This window comes from Lagenorhynchus albirostris, chromosome 5 (genome assembly GCF_949774975.1).
Source record: "Lagenorhynchus albirostris chromosome 5, mLagAlb1.1, whole genome shotgun sequence".
In the NCBI taxonomy this organism is placed as follows: Eukaryota; Metazoa; Chordata; class Mammalia; order Artiodactyla; family Delphinidae; genus Lagenorhynchus; species Lagenorhynchus albirostris.
Genome location: NC_083099.1, coordinates 98,425,296 through 98,443,856, shown reverse-complemented (window position 1 = coordinate 98,443,856; position 18,561 = coordinate 98,425,296). Strand labels below are relative to the sequence as shown.

The 18,561-nt window shown below is 40.0% G+C and overlaps 2 protein-coding genes across 14 annotated transcripts in view; one reads left to right on the top strand and one right to left on the bottom strand.

The window, feature by feature from the left end:
• Positions 1-18,561, top strand: part of CMSS1 (cms1 ribosomal small subunit homolog) — a 382,900-nt gene that overhangs the window by 38,986 nt on the left and 325,353 nt on the right. The gene's annotated exons all lie outside the window — the stretch shown is intronic.
• Positions 1-18,561, bottom strand: part of FILIP1L (filamin A interacting protein 1 like) — a 287,005-nt gene that overhangs the window by 13,463 nt on the left and 254,981 nt on the right. Inside the window, exon 1 of one of the 10 annotated variants that reach the window (XM_060150687.1) lies at positions 18,114-18,235. The exons of the other annotated variants lie outside the window; for them this stretch is intronic. The gene's annotated coding sequence lies outside the window, so the exon portion shown is untranslated. Of the gene's footprint in view, positions 1-18,113; positions 18,236-18,561 lie in introns of those variants that run through there. 10 annotated transcript variants of the gene reach the window in all.

Here is an 18,561-nt window from a genome sequence, read left to right as displayed (position 1 = left end):
CTAAGTGACAAAACTGCTTCCATAAGACATCGTGTTTTGTTTGAAACCACAATTTGAAATAAGGGCATGGAAACCACTGAGTGACCTGGTTCTTAAATGGGTTCATTCACAGTGCTGTGCAGGTCGGCAGACATTTAATTCATTTCAGACTTTTATGAGGCAATTGCAGTGAGCACCTACTATGTGCAAAGTACTGTGCCTGTTATTTATCAGTTTACCTTTTTCTGTTAAAACCTGCCTGTATACTTGCAGACCTTACTCTAGTCATAATAGTTTCCCATCAGCAACCAAACAGTGTGATGATACCAAGTCCTGTTTAGTCTTTTCTTAAGATATATGAAATAGTGTATCTCTCATTCTAGTCCTAACTGTGTAACTTCACCTCGATGGGCCTCAATTCCTATATTTGCTTTCATTCTTCCAGCACTAGTTTAATACATTATTTTTTCTTCTTGATTTAACATGTTCATTAATAAGCAGAAAACTACATATAATGCTTTATTCATTTTTATATCTGCTCTCATGGCTAGACTTTGATAGTCTGATTATAATGATGTCCCACTATATCTTTAAGCAATTTTTATCTAATATGTAGTTTTAATTGTTGCATTGCATTGATAGCGGCCGTGTTTATGGTTAAATAACCACAGAATTCTAAGCAGTTTGCAGAGTAATTACATGGAATTTGTTAGAAAGCTTCCTTAGGTTGAGATAGGTTCTTGGTAATCAGGCCTGTAATTTATGTTTCCTTGCTCTACTCTCTGCTTTTTCAATGGGACTTTTCACTGTTTAGTCTAATTTTTAGGAGCACTCATAAAAATAGCTATGACTAGTCTTTTTTATTCTATGTATGCTGCTTCCTTTTATTTCTCTCACAAGTTAAAGGTTTTTTTTAAAAAAATTACAGCTACAGCATACCATAGTCATAATGTAATGCTTGATTCATTTGACTTGGTCAGCAAGATCTAGAAGAACTGTAACACTCTTTTTGGCATCTGCTAGCCAAGTATGAGTATAAATCTGTGTCTGCTTTATGTCCTTGTTACTGAAGATACTGTCATCATCATTGAGATCATTTAGAGACACCATAAATGGGTCCAGATCCAGAAAACTGGGTTGCTGTTTTCCTTCACTGTTTGAAATAAGAATTAGGGTATGAAGTGATGGAGAAGGCTTTAGCTGGTGTCAGAGGAATATACAGTAAAAATGGGGGTGAGTCAGAACTCTTCAACATCTGAACAATCTTGTTTGGCTCCCCAGCGGTCAGAGGAAGTGAATTAATAAGATGCAGATCAACAATGACCTACTAATTATAAGGAGGGAGCTTTTAGCAGAGAAACCGGATCCTAAGAGGAGCTTATGAAATCCTCAGATTGAGCGGAGGGACCAGGATTGGTACAAATCTTTTTTTTAAAAAGAAGGAAAAAGAGCAAAGAAACTGAGACAAAGGGTCTCCCAGAAAGAAAAACTGCTGAAAGGCAAGGTTTCAGAACTAGAAAAAGGTCAGTCTAAGAGCTCACAGGCGCAGAGCTTGGGGAGTAAGGCTACAAGGAGAATATTTTCATTTTGAGACCATGGAATCTAGGCTAGGAGACTCTGCACACTCCAGTCGAAGGGCCGGGTGGAGACTTAAAAAGGTGCTCAGTCTAGGCCCAGGAGAGGAAGTCAGAACTAACAAGGGAGTGACAATAAGGACAGCATGTGTAAATTTGTACCACGATAATTACTTAGAGCCTGAATTATGTGTTGTTAGTTCTTCAGTGCTGTATTGTCAGTTAAGGAACTTTCTAGAAAGAACTGTTGAATGATGGATGTTCATTGAATACCACTTAGCTTATGCTTCCTCATCCCCCATTTTAATTTTTCGTATTAAAAAGTATCTACTCAGATGGATTTGTCTTTTTGCCATTTACTGAAATAGATTCTTTGCTTTGAATATATTATAGCTATCACGAAGAAACTTAAAAAAAAAAATTACTGTGAGTATACTACTACACTAAAGAGCCGACTCACTTTTCTTTTCATGTTCTTCTCCCCGCCTCCCCACTCTGAATGAGGTTTGAAAAAGATCCCTCAGATCAGTGTTTTAACATTTTTTTCTTTTCCAGACTTTTCATTTTGATTGCTACTACACCAAAAAAACAAACAAAGGAAAAAAAACTAGCCTGTCTTTCAACAGATTGAGACTTAAGGTCCTCGGCAGACTGGAAGTTTCATCTCCCTGATCCGTCAAGGCCTACCTAGGTCTCCCACAGCCATGGTGCCTTCCCCGGCTGCCTGGGAGAAGTATTCAAAAAGCCACCCAGCATGTGGTGCCTTGGACTGTCACAGATTGAGTGTGCTCCTGTATTCCTGAGAGCACCTTGCCTTGTACATGGCATGCAGAGCTGCCTTTAAGTTTAAGTTGATGGTAATGATGATATTGGGCTTGTTCCCAGGTTGCTAACATTTTGACTGTTTATCAGTCTTTCCATTCCTTCCTCCCCCTCTCTGTGGTTGATTTGGTACTCTTTGTGATCTGTGTTCTTCTGGATCATATTTGTTTGCTCCACCATGGTAGCCTTCTTTAGGATAGGAATGATGTCCTGTCTACTGCCTATTCCCTACTGCCCCAGCAGTAGATGGCAGTAAACAGTGCAGGTGGGTGACAAGGGCCAGGCAAGATGACTGACAGGGAGCAAGTACGCTCACCAGCACCGAGGCACAAATGGGAAAGAGGCAATAGAATACTGTGGGGGGCAGGGTAGTGCTGGGGGAGAAATTCAGATTTTGGAGTTCAGTTTTCAGACCTGAGTCTTGGCTTCCCCACTCTAACTAGTGTGACTGAGCAAGCAATTTAACCTCTACAAATCTCATTTTCTTCATCTGTAGAATGGGGATAATACTGGAACCTCCCTCATAATAGTGCTGTTCCAAGGATCAAGTAAAACAATCTATACAAAAGCTCCTAGCATACTGCCTGGCACAATACATATCAGTTACCACTAGAAGTAGGAAACTGTACTGATGATGACAGTATAGAAGAACATCTCAGCCACAATGGGCTGCCTCATGTAACGGTCACCTGGGAGAGACAGAGTCCGAATTCACACTAGAATGAAAGATATGACTCCATAATCTATTTACTGTGATCTCTCTTCAGGCCATTCATGGATCTTTTCAGCCATGCACATGGTTTGCTATACTGATTATCATTGGTAGGCTGGGGTTTCTCGGCTTTGGCAGTACTGACATCTTGGGCTGGATGACTGTTTGGTGTGGGGACTGCCTGTGCATTGCAGGGTGTTTAGCAGCACCCCTGGCCTCTACCCACTAGATGCCAGAAGTAACTCAGCACCCCCAGCTCTGTTGTGACAATCAAACAACGTCTCCCAACATTGCAGAAAACCTGGGGGGGAAATGTCACCTCTGGCTGTAACCACCATTTTAGGGCATAGTTGATTTTTTGGAAAACTTCTGTTAGATCTCTTTGTGTTAGTTGTCTCTGACATTCATAACTCTTCTTCACTGTTTGCTGCTCAAATATATTTGGGATCAGTATTCCCCATTTCTCTTTTGTTCACAGATGTGCACCACAGCTCTTCTCCCTTCCTGGAAGAGAATGTGCTTTGAATGTGTATTATCCAGTGAAATGCCAGCATATCACAACGGATAGTAATAGCTGATTCTCCCAAAGCCTCTTTGATGTTCTGCTCCTCTTTCTCCTGTTCTTCATTCCTTGCGTGTAAACGTGCAGTGACGTTCTCTGCTGAGATAATATGCTCCTAGACTTGTCTGCCTGGGGACTCAGAGGTGGGGTGGGCTGACGGATGCAGTCTCTTTCTGTATGTGCTACTGCTGGGCTTAGTTTCCATAGTGGAAAATGTGGAGAGGACTATTGAGGATATTTTATAATGTTTTTTGAACATTTCAGAAAAAAATACAAATAACAGGTTGAGGGATACTCAGATTATCTGAGAAAGAAGTTATTTGAGGTTTTCATACTGTTGTATACTTAAGTTTTTAATTATACAAAGTTTACTTTGCTCAGTTTTAACTCTTCAAGAAAGTCTGAATTTCAGTCTTGGATTTCAGATTAGCATTCCTAAATATATACGTCTCCAAATATGTATATTAAAAGGTATAGGGTCCTACCTCATCCTTCATCTGCCAGTTCCTCTTCCCCAACTTAAAACCACTGATATTAGTTTCTTACATGTACTTCTATAATGTCTTTATGAGTAAATAAGCAAATACAAATAAAGATTCTTAGTCTCTCCCTTTTTTATACAAAAAATAACTTACTATAAACTCTCTTTATCCTTCACCTTGGTTTTTGCAGTTAAATATTTTCTTGGAGTTTTTTTTTTTTAAGATTTTTTTGATGTGGACCATTTTTAAAGTCTTTATTGAATTGTTACAGTATTGGTTCTGTTTTATGTTTTCTGGTTTTTTGGCCCCAAGGCATGTGGAATCTTAGCTCCCCGACCAGGGATCGAACCCACACCCCCTGCATTGGAAGGCGAAGTCTTAACCGCTGGACCGCCAAGGAAGTCCCAGAGATCTTTCTGTTAGATCAGTGTTCTTAAGCAGGGACAGAAAAAGGGAATAAAAGTCAACATGGCTGCTAAATAAATCTTTACAACTTCATGCTTAAAAAATTAAAATTTACACGATTTTTGAGATGAAGTAACATAGAGAAACAGGGAGTCATACTTTTGCTGTTTTGAATTTTTCATATTAAGATAAATTGTAATAGTAATGTTATTTGGTTATAATTTTATAACAACACCTTAACTGATGTATATCTGTTTTTATAATGTCTGTGTGTAGCATGTGCATTTTCTTAGTTAAAAAACTGAAGCCCAGGAAGACAAAATAATACCATTGTTATGGTAGCCCTGGTACTAGAACACAGACTCCAATTCCCAGTTGCTATCAGTGTGGGATTTAGTTTATAGCAAAAAAGAAACAAGCATACTGAGGGTCTACTCTGTGCCACTTGATCTTACTTAATCCTTAAAACAACCTTATGAGGTAAGTATTATTCCTATTTTACAGATGAGGGTAAGGACCAAAACACTAAAATTTAGAGAGGTTAAATAACTACCAAATAGCACAAATAACCAAACCAGAATAAAAACTCACTGTCTACAAAGCATATGTTCTTTTAGCTTAACCAGTCTACATGCTAGAAAGCCCAGGCAGAGTACTGACCTCAGAAGAGTTTCCTCTTTCTTCCATCTCATGCTTTTAGTGTTAATTTGTTCATTCATTCCTGCACTCTAGGTCCCTATCCCATTGACTCCCTGACCCCCCCCCACCTTTGTTCAGTCTGCTCCAGTCATACCAGTTTCCCTGTTGCTCCTTGAGCACAGCAGAGCCTGTGGCTTTTGTACTGGCTGCCTTCCCAGGGAGCCGCTGGACTCTCTCCCCTAGTTCATGTAGTAACACCTGGCATACTATATTTTACTTACTTGATCATTGGCTGTCTCTCCTACTAGAATGTAAACTTCATGTGAGTAGGGAGGTAGGGGTGGGTGTGTTGTGTGTGTGTGTGTTGTGGGTGTATGTGTGTGTGTGTGTGTGTGTTTTATTCAGTGATAGGTCAAGCAGTGGTCTGTTTTATTCAGTGCTAGATTTATAGCTCAAGAACAGTGCCCAGTATTTGCTTGGCAGTCAATAAGTATTTGTTAAATATTTGAACAAATACCTATTCTACTTTTGAACTAGGTACCATGTTAGGGTATAAGTGTGTGACTGTAAGCAAAAGACACATAGTACAGTCACCCTCTGTATCTTCAGATGCAGAACCCATAGATAGGGAGGGCTGACTGTACTATATCATTTTATATGGGAGACTTGAGCATCTGTGGATTTTGGTATCTGTGGGAGTCCTGAAACCAATCCCCCTCGGATACTGAAGGATGACTGTAAGTATTCAATAGTTCCTTTCCTCTATAGTCACTGAATAACAGTTATCATTTATTGAGGAATTATTATATGCCATGTACCACGCTAGTCCCGGAAACAGTCATAAGAAGCAAGTACAGCAAGTCCCCGACATACGAACCTTCAAGTTGCAAACTTTCAAAGACATGAATGTGCATTCCATCAGTGTCTGGCGTGAGTGAAATTGCAGCTTGCCCTCGGTCTCCTATTGCTGACGATCCTTCAGCTCTACCATCTCCCACCTCCTCTCCCTCCTCCGGTCAGTAACTCTTCTTGCCTGTTTACTCGATGCCAGCCCCTATATGCCAGCTGTTGTGCTGTACTACTGTACTTTTCAAGGTACTGTACTGTAAGACTTAAAATGTTTTCTTTATTTTTTGTGTTTTTTATGTACATATTATTTGTGTGAAAAGTATTACAGTCTATTACAGTACAGTACTATATAGCCGATTGTGTTAGTTGGCTACCTAGGCTAACTTTGTTGGACTTACGAACCAACTGGATTTATGAACAAGTTCTCAGAAAAGAACTTGTTCGTATGTAGGGGACTTACTGTATTATTATTCTCATTTTACAGAAAAGCAGTTTCTCACCACCGTGACATACATCCACACCTCCTATCTCATATATCTCGTATACCATCGTCTCCAGTGAATTTGTGTGTTGTAATATTCTGCCTGTGAAAGGCACAGAAAATCACTACCCCTTGCAATCCGCTGTTTTGACACTGTATTTTCTGTAGGTTCATGGCTACTTTGAGCTTGAACATGAGATCTTAGCAAATATTCTCTTAATCATTGTAATAATAAAACAAGTTTAGTCATTTGGCATAAATTCATGATTATTTCTGGATGGTTTAGAAAATTGTGACTTTGCCAGTAATAACATCTAATGTTCCCTAGAGGAGGTGGGTTTGTCATAAATACCATTTCCATAGAACATTTCAAGGAACTTAAAGTTCTCGGAAAGTATTTTTAGCAGGCAGCCTTTTCTCAGACAGACTTCAAGGGCATAATGCTGTATACCCTTAAAAGTGTGTATTGTATGTGTTTTATCTTGTTAAGAATATTTGTATGTATTTCTCTCTTTTTTTTTTTTTTTTTTTTGGCGGGCTTAGTTGCTTCATAGCATGTGGGATCTTCCCGGACCAGGGCTCGAACCCGTGTCCCTTGCATTGGCAGGCGGACTCCAACCACTGCGCCACCAGGGAAGCCCTGTATGTATTTCTCTTATTGCAAAATCCATTTATATTTAGATGTTCCTTTTGTATCTTAGTGGATTGAGGAAAACAGAAATAGATTCTTTAGAAAAGCATTCTGATGTAGCTACACAATTTTGTTTTTAATCTCCTTTCATCCTTTTTTTTCTCTTCCCAGATCACAGGTTATTTTCATTCAGATATTGCAAATAGATATTTTGGAGGATTAGTATAATTCCTTTCTCTTAACACTTATTCTTTGGTAGGTTGTTTTTCTTTCTTTTATTCTCTCTTTTTAAAAAAGTTACAAAGAATATATCCTTTTCCAAATCTTACTCTGAGCCAAAAGGAAAGAAAAATTTTTTTAAGCCCCTAGTTCCTGTAAGTCTTTTTTTAAAAAAGGCTTAACTCTTTTATTTGGCTTTCATACTTTAATTCACTGGTGTTCAGTTTGTAGATTTAACATAAAAGGCCAAAACAGGGAGCAGTCATGTGCCAGAGTAGATGAGTTCACTGGTTTTCACCTCCCTGTAGTCTGGCTGCCTGCACAGAGGCAGCGGCTAACGTGGTATGCTTGGGAAACCAAACGTTTCCTAACTTGTTAGTGGGAAATGTAGACTTCAGAAACTTAGAAACCACAACAACAGAGGCTTATGTTTTATTGTGACTACTGAAATCACACAATTTGCCATGAGAAACAGGCTAGATAGGAGTCCAAAGAGCATAAAATGTGAAACATTTTGATTCCTAGAGAACTTCCTTCTTTTTCCCCTTCCATTTTAGCTATAGTAAATCAGTAAATAAGGAGGGCAAAGGAAGTAGAACATTTAATCCCATTAAACAGTATTTGGAGGTCAAGGCAGTTGGAAGATGAAGGTTGATGTTTGGCCTGACTGCCTGCTGAGCAAACAGTGAGATCCTGAACCACAGTGAACATCCTCCATCTACCTTTACTCACTTTTCCTAGTTCCTGAGGGTGACTGGTTTCTGTCTCCTAAATGATGTTTTAGAGAACTAGAGTTTGGGCCATATGTAAAACTTAATTACAGGTAGGTGGGAAAGTTTTATTCTAAAATCTGTTGGAATGTAACTGACCATTTTTCTTGTGGTCTTTGCATGTCCTCTTGCATACATTTTAAAAATTAAAGTTATTTTGGTCATCTAACCTTGTTTAATTTTCCCTAACGAACAGTTCAGAGCATTTGGGTTACATTTTCCTTTTCTGCCACTTCTGAGCATTGAGAAGATAGAAAGCATGAACACAGAGTTTGATCCTATTTTCTCTAAGTTGGGTTCTTCTAAGATGAATGTGTTCTAGAGAATATTTAGCTTGTGTAGTTAGGGGCAATTCCATCTTAAGATGTTACAGTGGTTTGCAACAGGCCTGCTAGTGGTGAGAGCAGTGACTTGATACTTTACTTCCCTTGGCCCTGGGCCTGTCTGCACCTGATTTTGTCCCTGCACAAAAGTTTTACCCATTTAGTTATGTTTATCGGTATGAGAAATTCTGTTTGGAAAAAAATTGATGAAAAGGCTATATAGTATACCTTGTGTATGTGCTATATGAATACCCATCCATTTTTGCCCTGACCATATATTACTTTTGAATTTTAATTAATTTTAAGATTTGAATTTTGAGAGAGGGCAAACTATTTCACGTTTGCAGTCGTTGAAAAAAGCATTGTTGAAAAAAGCACTGACTTCAGTCTCCCTCACTTTTAAAGTTTACTCATTCACAGCTAAAAACAAAGAAAAAAAGCAAAACCCCAATTCTCAAGCAACAGAAAAGCCACTTTCAAAAGAGCCATGTATTCAATGGACAGGGAATGTTGGACCAAAATCTGCCACTGACTTAACTCTATGACCTTGCCTCATCTACCTGTTACCTCAGCTGCAACATGGGGAAAGCAATACAATTTTGTCTCTAAGGTTTACAAAGCCTTTAATGATCCTCAAATCTCAGTTCCAGAGGATAAAAACCACTACCAACCTTTAAAGTCCTTTCCCTCCCTTCTTTCCTAAATAGCACTATGTACAAATTCACATGTCAAAAATGTATATTCCATTCTATCAGAAGAGATTTTATGACTCGTCAAGTCTCAGTGGTTCATAACTATACAGGAACCTTAATTGGAATTTCAGGGGATTCAGATTTATTTTTGGTTCTTTATATGTCAAGCATTTGTTATAGTTCAAGATTATAAGTGTGCTGTAAAAGTACAGAAGTAAATCTTTTTAGTGTCTGACACTTAAAATGTTATGCTAAATTGAAAGTATAATTAAACTGAAAAGTGAACACCTAGGAATTAGTATTTGACTAGTAGTTTCTGAAAGGAAATCTTCATTGTCTGTGGGTAGGATCTAATATAAGCTATTTAGCCCATGTTGTAAGATTTGTCTCACCTATTTGTTTTATATGTGTGCCTCTCCAGCATGGTAGGACTTTCCAGGTAAAACAGGAGATTCCAGGCCAGCTTTTAAGCCTTTTGCTCTCCTTGGTCCTTTACTCAGTAACTTGTTTTTTATTTCAGGTGACTAAGACTTCTTTAGGAAAGCTCATGTGGGTTTCTCATAGGAGGGATTCCTTTCAAGCAGGGAAATCAGGATAAAGGATAACCTCACTTTTCAGAGTGGCTGAAGTTAAGTACTAGAGACATGGATTTTCTCCAGTAAGCTTAATCCTGAGTTCTTAACTCTCCAATAAGCTTAAACATGAGTTCTCTGGGACTGCATCCTACAAAGCACCTCCTCTTTGGCCCTGAGACAGCCCCTTGTGCCTCAGCCTGGAGGAACCCAATAGCACCAGATGATGATGGAGCATCATTCTTATGGGCAGACTGGCTTAATATCTAGAAGAACAATAGATACCATTTACTGAGTGTCTGCTGTGGGTCTGGCATTGTGCCAACTGCTTTATCATCACTTTTAATCTTCACTTTAAGGATTGAAATAACTATGGAAGTCCAGGTTGTTCTAAAGGCCAAATAATGGAGTTTAAAATCAGACTTTGGGTGTTCTGATGCTGGATCAAGACTTCTTTCTCTTTTTACCTCATATTCCCTTTTCACAGTAGACTTCCAAGGGATAAATCTGCCATCATTTTTTGGAATGCTACATTTACATTTCACTTTCCATCTTTTCCATGAATGTTCCCTAACTTGTCTAACCCTGGCTGGTTCCCCTTTCTGAGTTCCCACAGCCCTTACAGTTTTGTGACACAAATACTCTGTATTGTTTTATACCACTTTCTAATTTGTTATATTAGTTTTGCTCTTGAACTAACTATAAGCTCCTTAAAGAATCTGATACCTCTGTATCCTCCACATGGGTCTGAAATTGGTACATACTTGATGACCAAATGATTTGAGAGGTGAGAAGACCCATTTCTTAGGGGAATATAACTCCCTCTTAGTCTGAATGATGCCTACAGTTCTCAGAATTTACTCTAATTATTATGAGAGCTGAAGAAGGAGAAGTAGAGTTTTGTTCCTCCTGTTCTTGTCACTTTGGAGGAGGGAGAACCACTCAGTGAAGTGAATTCACTTGGAGACAAATTTAAATAAGTCCAGATGGGGGTAAACTAGCCAGAGAATCTTAACTTTGCCTGTGATTCTTTGCATCTTTGTTCAGCCCAGTGAATTTTATGAGACTGTAAGAAGACTCTCGTGAGGCGTAATGTTAGGGGAGATGAGTAGAACCCCAGTCATTTAACAAAGTTGTTCTCATCTTTATCTAAAAGACCTCAGTCTGCCCCATATAGGCAGTTGTATGAAAGCCTGAAGGATAATACTGAACCTCAAACATAATGTGTTTCTTTTAATAAAAAGAGTGTTTAACTCTCTTGATAAAAAATGAATTATTTTTAAAGAATAGATAATCTTCTCATTTGCAGCAAAGGATTATTTTATACAGAACTCCACAGAGTGATTCACCTCCTCTGCCATTCCCAATTAACTGACAAGCCAAGGCTAAGGGACTTACACAGCATCTCACTGCAGGCCATTTGTCTTCAGCAAGAAGGAACTTTCTCATGCTCTCCCCAAGCTCTTAGGCTAAGCAGCTCCATCCTTTTCTTCAAATGTAACAGCAGCAGTCACTTAAGTCTTGTCAGACCAAATGTGATGAATATTTTACATTCCTCTTATAATTTCTGCTCAGAGATTTGTTTTTGTTTTGATTCACTTAAAAGAGAATTTTAAAAAGAGAGAGAAAATTTAGTTCACCTTTAAACTTTTGTTCCAAGACTGGTGGGCCATGAGATATGATAAATCTGGCAGATTTACTCCTGTCAGAGTCGCCCATCTTGAAGGTCTGAGCTCATCTTTTTTTTTTTTTTTTTTTCTGAGCTCATCTTTGCGGCTGCTCTTGGTAGGATGATTTGGATTTTCCCACAGGCTCAAGGGCTATAGTTATGTGAATTTTGCCTCTGGCTTAAGAGTGGACTTTTTCCTCACATTCTTCCCATTTTCTTTAGCTGACTTGTCTCTCTAATGATAGGATCAGTAGCTTATATTTTTATATAGTCTTTGACTCTACGTGATCAGAGTTCCCTCAGGGGTTACTGTGCACTATTCTATCCTTACCCAGTATTGAGAGATACTTACAGTGGATGACATTGTTCCCATTTTTTAGGTTAATGGAAGCCAAGGCTATAGGAGGCTTACGCAGAGAATGGATGGCAGAGCCAAGAAGAGTAGAACTTGATTTACGAACCATTATTCTTACTCTTTAGTCTTAGCATTGAGGTAACACTATTTGTCCATATCAATTTAGTGTCAGTAGTAAACAAGCTTGGAGACTGACTACATTTGTGTTGTATTTTTTTTTTTGCGGTACACGGGCCTCTCACTGTTGTGGCCTCTCCCGTTGTGGAGCAACAGGCTCCGTACGCGCAGGCTCGGCGGCCATGGCTCACGGGCACAGCCGCTCTGCGGCATGTGGGATCTTCCTGGGCCGGGGCACGAACCCGTGTCCCCCTGCATCGGCAGGCGGACTCTCAACCACTGCGCCACCAAGGAAGCCCATGTGTTATATTTTTTTTTAAAAACAGTCCCACATTGTTTATCTTTATTTTTATGTACAGCTGACCTGTATTATGTATATTGCTTTATCAGTTCATTAAAAAAGAGGCCGAACAGGACAGTGATCAATGATTGGAACCACTGTGCAAGAGCTGCTGATAATCTTAGCCCTTGTCATCAACAAGGTGTTGATGACTAACATAGGTGTAGCTATGTTAGTGACATGGTGTGGTGTGTGGAGAACTTAGTTGCTGGGCTTGTTGTCCTGCCTTGTACTTATAGCACAGTGTCTGGTAGACACTCAGTAAATGTTTGGTGCTGATGAGGAGTTACAAGCCCTAGGCTGGTTTCACAGGTTGACACTGGCGTTACCTAACTTTGAAACTATAGAAAAATTATTCCTTTTCTGTAAAACCTGGCAGATGAATTGACTACCCACAGAAACTTTGGAATCAAAATATATACTTGGGGGCTTCCCTGGTGATGCAGTGGTTGAGAGTCCGCCTGCCGACGCAGGGGACACGGGTTTGTGCCCCGGTCCGGGAAGATCCCACATGCCGTGGAACGGCTGGGCCCGTGAGCCATGGCTGCTAAGCCTGCGCGTCCAGAGCCTGTGCTCCGCAATGGGAGAGGCCACAGCAGTGAGAGGCCGGCATACCGCAAAAAAAAAAAAAAAAAAAAAAAAAAAAAAAAAAATATATATATATATATATATATATACACACACACATACATACATACTTGGGAAAGGGCAATCTGCTAACTTCTAGTTATTGCAAGGACAAACTGTTTGGACCCCATGAGTGCAATTCCCAGGCGTTCTGCTGAGGCACAGAAATTAGGGAAAAACAGAAGAATACCCTTCATTAAGGACAAAAACACTGCACTCTGTTCTTTCATATTTTGCTTCCCATCCATTTCTTGCCCCGGGGCAATTCACCTGGTACTGTTTCACCATCTTTATTCTCATTATTTTGGGAGGACATTAAAGTGAGGTAGATGGAGGTGGGTAGACAGAGAAGCATCTGACTTGAAGTCTGCCTACACAACACATACTGTATAGTAAAAGCAGATTTCACTGCCTCGACTTCATCTGAGCCTAATTCGTTTTCTGGTTTTTGTGTTTTATATGTCAATTCTATGTAGTTACTTCAAATAGTGGCAGAGACTTGTTTTGAGCTCCTGAACAAAATCTAGAAGGAGGGGCCCTTCCTAACCCACTGTTTCCAGAAATACTCTTTTCTTACCAAATAAGAAGCTTCCAGGGTATAATTTATTCATATCCAATACTCTTCTTGGCCTGGTGACATACCTACTAACTATAGCTAGGTGTTTTTCCAGGTGCTAGGGATAAAGTTGGTAGCAAAATTGACCTTCAAGGAGTTTACAGTCCAGTAGACAGACGATAAACAAGCAGTTAATGTATAATTTAATGTCATGTAGCAATGCATGGTATGAAGGAAAGTAAAGCAGGTAAGTATTTCCAGGAGCTTATAGCCCACAGTGACTTCCTGTAAAGTTTTTGGGAGGGTTTTTTTTGTTTTTTGGGGTTTTTTTTTGTTTTTTACATGGGCCTCTCACTGTTGTGGCCTCTCCCGTTGTGGAGCAACAGGCTCCGGACGCGCAGGCTCGGCGGCCATGGCTCACGGGCACAGCCGCTCTGCGGCATGTGGGATCCTCCCGGACCGGGGCACGAACCCGTGTCCCCTGCATCGGCAGGCGGACTCCCAACCACTGCGCCACCAGGGAAGCCCAGGGAGGGTTGTTTTAAAGGCATTGATTCACTGAGTTTTGAAAGGGAACCTACTAGCTGGGGAGGTCTAGGGAAGGCAGAATGCTTGTAGTTGGAAGACACTACGAAGAGGTCACTTGTCATGTTAGTGGATCAGACGTAAATGGCTTTAACTATAACTGTAGAGCATACACTCTTGCAGGGCACCTCTCAGCTTTTAGGCAGAGAGTGAGCTTTGCCGTCCAGAGGACCTTTAAGTACATTTATTATTTGTTTTCTTTGTCCTCCCTTTATCACCTCCCTTCCATTGTAGCCTGGTTGAACTGTATTGATTTTCACCTCCCTCCTTTCCCTTTGTCTTCTTACTGCTTGTACTTATTAACAAGAACTTTGAACCTTTCTACTTTCTTTTTTTTTTAATGGGTTTTATATCCAAATTAACACCTACAGTACCAAGGCTTCTTCTGGGGCTTCTGTTCTCATCTCTTCCTACCATTAATTTAAGGAGAAACCAAAGGCTATAGCCCAAGAATGCAGGGGGCCCTGGCTCTGCCTCTGAGTAGCTCTGTGTCTCTGAGGTAAGTCACACTGTAGACATCAGTTTCTTCTGCAGGGTGAGGCATTTGGATCAGATGGCCTCCAAGGCCTCTTCCAGCTATAAAGTTCTGTGGACATTTCCTGTCAGGTCTGTGTCCGTGTGTGTGTGTACACTCTCTGGGGCCTGGGGCATCCCACTGTCCCTAAAGAACTTACCAAGGCACTTCTCAAACTCACATCTGTGGGACTGAGTGTTTGCTATTCTGACAAAATATACACTCTTACTGATAATGACTGTGCTCTAGGCTATAATCAGTAGTTACCATAAACAGAAACAAGGTGTTTGCACTTCTACCTGTCCCAATGATAGCTACACTTACCTACTTACTCTTGCACATACCTCCTCACCCATCCCCCCACACACAAATGTATCATTTCCAAAGCTAGTCATTAAAAAAGTATAATTGTATCTTTAAGAGTTAATCTTATTTTGGAACCAGTAGGGCATAGGAATGTGAGGATGGTCAGACTGGAGAAAAAATGCTGCTAATGTTTTACCCTCTGTTCTTGGGCTCAGAATGAAAACTGCTGCTGTCCTATCTAATCTGCTAAATTAGAATCTCATGGAACAAGCATGAAAAGGGAGTCCTTCTTCCATATCTGAAAAAGAACCAAGCAACTTTCCTGGGAGAGCCTTCCCACTTTTACTTGCCCAGCTTTCCCAGTCGGAGGTAATGTTAATGCAGAAGGCGGCCAGGGAGAGAAAATCTCAACTCTGTTTTTGAGAAGAGGAATATAGGAGGTTTTAGAACTGTGTTGGTGATGATCTGCTAGGAATTAGTGTACCTCACACTCGAAGTAGAAACTGACTGGCCAGAGGAATTTCTAAGATTCTTTGCAGCACACATTAAACATAAGTGATTGAGTTGGTGGCCCTAGTGATGGCAAAGGCAGCCATAGAAATACTTCTTTGAAAGTTTGTGATGCTTGCTGAATATGCAGTCTCTTCATCTTTAAATCCTTATTTAAACATAATTTACAGAAACTAAATCAGTTTATATTGAAGCTAAATTCACAGTCAAATGCAAATTAACTAAACTCTAAAAATCATTTAAAATTAATGATATGCCCAAGAGGATAAGGTGTGTTAGATTTTTCAAAGATAATGACTGGCTGTGTGGGTAACAGATCTCAGTTCTTGAAGCAGGTTGAGACCAATATTGCTTTACATCCTTTGGTTATTACTTTACAATATCCAGTCTTTTATAAACAGTTCTCTTCCTGCCCCGCTTCCTTTTTCCCTTTAATAGGAGGCTGTATTTTTTTTTTCTCTATTCACCTTGTAAAAGCATTCACTTTGCCCTGATGCACTAGATATAGACAGAACATGACCTAAGAACAATTAATGGAATTTTGCTCTTCTCCCCCATTTTCACTTTCTTTACCTCAAAATCCATTTATTATCAAAGGCACTTTTTTGGAGGGGAAGAGGTAGCAGAGAACCCTAAAGCAAAGTTCATAGCATTTTGAGAAGGCAGATTAATGGGAATTGCAAGTGGACTTGAAAATTGAGAAGCTCTAAGCTTACTTGTATTTTCATATTGATTGTTACTATAGACTCCATCACAACATTAGGAAAATATCACAAAAGTACCAGGGCTTAATGGGTAAGGTTAATCACCATAGAAAGGTAAATGAATTTATTAATTATAAAATTAATATGTGCTTTATCTGGAGATGTAAAAATTCACATTCATTCAATCCAAAACATTTTTTCCATCATGTAAGTTATCCCAAGCACTAAGAAATGCTCACTAAGAGAGGCCACTGTGAGGTAACGTATCCACGATAAATCTTTTTTAACTTTCAATTTTAAAAGGGGTTTTAATGGGTGATTGTTCTTTGAACTACACTTTAAAGTTAATAAATGGAAAAAAGTGTGGACTGTTGAAGTGTGTCACTTAAAATTTTGTTTTAAAATTGATGCTTGCCTGTTTTACAAAAATAAAATGCAGACTCTGGGAAACAGCTGTTAGGGCTTTGATAGAGGTTATGATTTTCAACAGTTGAGCTATAGTTTATGGTACAGATGGTACTTTGGGTATAGCTGAAACAATAATTGATGGTTTCTATTTCCCTCCTCCTCTATTAGATTCAAAAGACTGGAATACCTTTTTCCCTAGATAGGAATTTTTTCAGTTTCCAATTACAGCCTATATCAAATAAACAACTTTTCTATTGCATATTCTGTACTTCTCCACAGTAACCTGGGTGTTGCCCCCTCTTCTCATTATGGTAGGCTTCCCTATATTTGAAATAATAGTTTTGAGGAAATGCTACTTCTCAGTACTAACCTGCAGTTTATAAAGCCTATCTTCAGGCCAAGTAACATATAATTTTTCTTTTAGAATACTAAAACCAAAGCCTTGCATTGCTTCAAACAAAATTAGCAAATAAAACTCCTGTGAAGCAAAAATGGCAGGCACTAATGTCATATACTTTAAAAAACTCAACCACAGGAATTACTAGAAATACAGATATATCCCGAATTTTGAGCAGGTAAAAAACTATGTTTCAAATGATAAGTAAAACACAGGGACTATTTTAAAAGGGAAATAATTCTTTCACACATTTTTTTTCTTAAGTTTGTTTTACAACATATGTTCAGACCAAATAAAGTTTGAGTGATAAATCATTTTTTCATCTCCTATTCCAGGGTTTTAAATTTGACATAGCATATTTTGTTTTTAATTCCTCTGCTGATTTTTATTCTGAAAAGTAAAGTAAAATATGTAGATTTTCGGCATCTGCCAATGGTTCAATTATCATACTATAAGGGTTCGTTTATAGCAATAGTCTATCCAGGGTTTAGATGTAACAAATTATGGATCAAAACGCCACTGATTAACAAAATTCTTCTATAGGCTTTACCTTTTAAATTAGTATTTCTACATAATAAGCTATTGTCCAACATGTTACTATAGAGGAACTAGCTTTATCTTTAATTTGCATTGCCGTTTGTCATTTACCCACTGACTGGAGTTAAATTAAAAAGTTAGAACTCAAAACTGTGAGTTACTTTCTTGTACTAATTAACATTTGCTTTTAAGACAGAATAGCGTTTGTAGGATTTTTTGAAGCTTAAAAAGTGCTTTACTTTTAAAGTTAGATTCATCCTAATTACACGATGTATTCCTAACAGGGGTTTCCTAGTTTTTTATATGAAGATTTACAAAAGAGGGAGGGCATTGCGGGGGGGGGGGGGACAAATCCACTACCTTGTGGTAGTGTTTCGCACTGTGCTCTTATAAGACTTAAAGGAGTTTGAGCCCTAGGAGAGGTAAGATCAGGAGATAGAGTTGCTGTAGTACAATATACTCTCCCCACCCTTTCCCCAAAGATTTCTCAATACAGGCAGGATACCATGTATAGCTTACTTGGAAGGCGTCTGTAATATATAGTCATCCCTCACCTCTCTACATTTAAAATTAAATCCCAAATCTGTTTTCTCTATCGGAGAAAACTTTTCAGGTTTTGTGTGAGTTGGGAAAGGTTTTGAACCTAGAGTTCATTGGACGCGCTTTTCGAAACCTGTCCAGTTTGTGATGCTAATAACTTTAAAAGCCACCTACAGACTGCCTAGCTCTCAGACAGCAATCCCCTTGCTGGAGCTGAGCGGCTCTCCCGGGCTTACCTGAGTCGCCTGCGCTGGGGCCGGGCGGGGGCCGGGCGGGGGCCGGGCGGGGGCCGCAGTCTCGCGGCGCTGCGAGCGGGCTGTGCGCGCTCCAGGAGTCGCCCGAACAATGCGAGCGGGGCGCCGAGCGCGCCCGGCCTATGGGCGTTACGTCACTGCGCTGCCTTATAAGGCGCTCCGCGTGTGCGGCGCGGGCGGCGGGGGCGCCGGTGACAGCCAGATCCGCGGCGGCGGCGCTGCATCGCGCCCCGGCTCCGCCGACGCTCGGACCGTGTGAACGCACAGTCGGTCCCGGCTCCCCGCGGAGGAGAATGGGCGGCGGGCCGGGGACGCTGGCGCCCTCCTGCCGGGCTAATCGAGTCATTGGGGGTCAGGGTTGATCCGCTTGTAACTTTTCTCCCTCTGGGGCTCTAAAGCTTCTGTTATTGCTTGGGATTCTTAAATACAC